Source organism: Benincasa hispida, chromosome 2 (assembly GCF_009727055.1).
Source record: "Benincasa hispida cultivar B227 chromosome 2, ASM972705v1, whole genome shotgun sequence".
NCBI lineage: Eukaryota > Viridiplantae > Streptophyta > Magnoliopsida > Cucurbitales > Cucurbitaceae > Benincasa > Benincasa hispida.
This window is the reverse complement of record NC_052350.1, coordinates 38,120,232-38,124,113: the sequence shown is the minus strand read 5'-3', so window position 1 is coordinate 38,124,113 and position 3,882 is coordinate 38,120,232.

Below are 3,882 nucleotides of genomic sequence, written 5' to 3'. Positions count from 1 at the left end.
ATCCAACCCCCTTCTAGCATACTTTCATATCATGTATTGTATTAGCTTAATTAGCTTGCTTTCTTTACATTTTCATTGTAAGTGACCACTCGCCCTTTTGCATATGCAAGGGTGCCAGTTGGCTTTTTGTTCAGAATGTACTATATGGGGATAAGACTAATCATCACTTCCCCATATCCGGAGTAGTACTCTATAAAGCTGTTGTTTTTGCTTATTGCTTTCTAGCCTACTACAATCTTTCTTTCTTTATTCACACTCACAAAAACTACTTACGAAAACCTTTTCTCCAAACCCGTTTTCTAAAACCATTTTCCCTAAAACGGGGGTGGAGGTTGCGAGAGGCACTCGGTATGTCACCGGCAGTCCGTGTTCGAGTTGGCTGACTTGTTCGTGAGCGGGAACAAGTGCCGCACAATCACTAAGAGAAGCTTCTGAAAGAGCGATTGTGACATTTGGCATGTAGGTTTGGAATCTTAAACGTGGGAATGTTAAGTTGGGATTAAGAGATTTAGATAGTCTGGGTTTAAGAAAATTGTATTTGGAGTACAAATTTTGGAAGTCTGAGTTTAAGAAATTTGTGTTTGGAGTACAATAGACTGGAAATGAAGTACAGATTTATAAATATTTAATTTATTATATTCAACCGTGGTCTAAAAAAAATTTAAAAAAACTTTAAAAAATGAAATCCAATGTAACAATTTGATTTTTAAAATAAAATGAATTCACATACTTTGAATCAACCAATTAAACACACAAAAAAAAAAAAATTCTAACAATGAATTTATTTATAAATGCATTAAATATATAATTATTATAAGGAAGGCATAATGTTTTAATGGACTTTTTTTGGTTTTTTTAGTACTACAATGTCTGGTTTAGGAATTTGAAAAGGTTAATAAGTATAATTTAAAAATTTTATAATTAACAAAACAATTAGAAAAATAAGAACTTTTGTATAGATTCGTAAAAAGGGAAAAAACTGCAATGCAATAAATATTTTTTAAAAATTAGAATCATTTAAAATTTACGATAAGAACGGTATGGTTATCAATTTTTTTTAAAAAATATATAATGTGATCGTCTAAATTAAAAAAAATACAAACTACAAAATAAAATAAAATAAATCAAAAATATAAAATAAGATTGACATACAACTTAAATCAATCCATGTTCAATTTGACACAAAAAAAAAAAAAAAAGAACAATAATCTTTACTTAGCATGCAATTGCATCTTAGATGATCCAACTATTTTATAGGAAATGCAAACAATTTGCCTTTTTTTTAATGTAATTTCAAAAGATTAGCAGCTATCTTTTATTACAAAATCTAATATCTATTTACTATTATATTATAATTATTATAATGGAATAAATATCTGAAAGATAAGGAAAAATAATTAAGTTAAAATAATCATAATTATGTATCTATATGAATAATAAATGACAAAGAATCCCAGAATTCCACATCCACTTAAATTATGTAATCACCACCTTTATTATCTGTAACTCTTTTCCAAATTCCATACTCCTTTATGATTTGTAGAATAGTGAGATGGAATTTTATTTTATATTTAATAAAAGAATAATAATTGAGTAAAGGATATGTTGGAATATTTGAAATTATCATTTGGACAAAAGAGTAGAAAAAAGAATGATTCTCTAGCTAAAATAAGGTTGTGATTTTATGGAGAAATTAGTAAATATAATCATGTACTACAAATTAAATTAAGAAAAAAAATTGTAGAACTTATAAATTCTCATTAAAAATATTTTCTTTATATTATTTATTATTATTATTATCTTAAAAGAAGCAAAGACATTATAAGAGAGAATATTTGTAATTTTGGCTAGGGGTGTTTAAAAATCCGATAACCCGACCAACCCGCACTACCCAACCCAAACTGTAAGGGTTGGGTTGGGTTAAAAAGTATTAAAAAAATTAAATTCCAGGTTGGGTCTCGGGTTATTCCCTTTTAGGGTCGAGTTGACCCGACCTAACCTATATATATATATATATTAAGAAAACAAAAAAACTTGTGAGTGTGAAACCAGAACCCTCGTCCCTCGTCCCTCATCCCTCGTCCCTTGTCGTCGTCCCTCGCCTAAAAAATTCTTCACCTCCTCAATCCACTCCACGATCGTCACTTCCCCTTCACGCCTAAACAACAAACACTTTATATTAAAAAAAACAAACAAACTTATAAGTGTGAAACTCTCGTCCCTTGCCTAAAAGAAAAAATCAAAACCGATGACCCAACCTGAAAATTTTGAGTTGGGTTGGGTAGACCCTTAAAAAATGAACCGATGGGGTTCATTTAAAGCCAACTCAAAATTTCGGTTTGGTCCACAAAATTCCTCCAACTCGGCCCATGTACATCCCTACCCTTGGCATTATATCATTTTTATCTTCAAGACTTCTCTTGAATTACAAAGTAGTAACATATTGCAACACAAAATAAAGGCAAAGGTGAAGGTTAGAGTAATCAATATAAAAGAAGTTACTAGCAAGATAAAACACAGTGAGTAAAAAGAAGACTAATAAATCTAAGCGCGCGTTTGAATTAACTTGAGAAAAAAATGTTTTTCAAAAAACTCAGTTTTATTTATCCATTTTTGACAAAAAAATATTGAAAATACACTTCAAAAGTTAGTTTGAGTAGTTGACAAACACTCCAATTTTTTTTCAAAATGACTTTTTTAAAATTTAACACTTGAAAATGCATTCTAAACACACCCTAAGTAGAAGATAACATTTAAATGCAAGAAAAAAAAATTAAAGAGAGTTGTTTATATAATTGTTGATGAAAAAAGTTACAAAATGTTTTGGCATCTCATCATTAAATATAAACTCATATATTTTAGAGAAACTAGATTATTATTTCTTTCAGGAAATGATACAAAAATAACTTACAAAATTACGTCAAAAGACGGTGACAAAACAAGAGAGAATAAGAGAAAAGGTTTGTTCTTCCAACGCTCTTTTTAAAGGGAAATGAGCCAGAAAATTGTGGTCATGTTATGCATGAGTGTAAAAAAACAAATTCCAAATCAAAAGCTAAGGACTTAATCTCCTCAATTAATAATCTCCATGTAGTCAGACCCAATCGTAATATTTGTAATAATGGTTGATAGAGTACTATCCAATCTGTCGTGGATAGTCATAGCTTCAAGGATTTTGTGAGAGTTTCTGAACCTAACTTAGATAGCCAAACAGAATACAAACAACCAATAAATCGAAAGCAGTAAAGTTTATCAACGAAATCACCAATATGTAATTCTAAGATCCACTGATATTGAGAGAGATCTGCACACAATGTCGCCTCTGAAAACTGACACTGCAAAACAGCCCAAATCAAGTGTGCTACCCGCCTCTGACCGGCGAACCACCAAACGGAACCCATGCCAGGCTCCCAACCTATACGGTGTAAATCGGGCAGCCTCCTTGTCGGACACGATCGACCACCACCGGAATCACGCTGAGCACAGCCATGGTCTGACCGCCCTGCACTCCTTGCCTGCACTCTGTCGGAGAGACCCACGTGACCGACGAAGAAAAGGGGAACGCTCCGACGCTCTAACCGACAGCTTCCCGAAATGTTCTTTTCGGTATGTGTCTCTGACCGGCTACCCTACTTTTCTTCTTTTCTTCAGGCGGCTGCTGTGTCAAGAAGGGTTACTCCAATTCCGACCCTATTTTGGAGAAGAGATAATTACAAGTTTGCCACTGTTCATTATTTACAAGAATGTCATTGGGCTTTAATTTTTCCAAAAAACCCACTTAAATACCTTGTTATTTTCTACAAATCTCCCTCATAACAAGAATATTTAAGTGCCAAGCTAATTCTCCAATCTTCTTATCATCCAGATTTAATATTCAGCCCA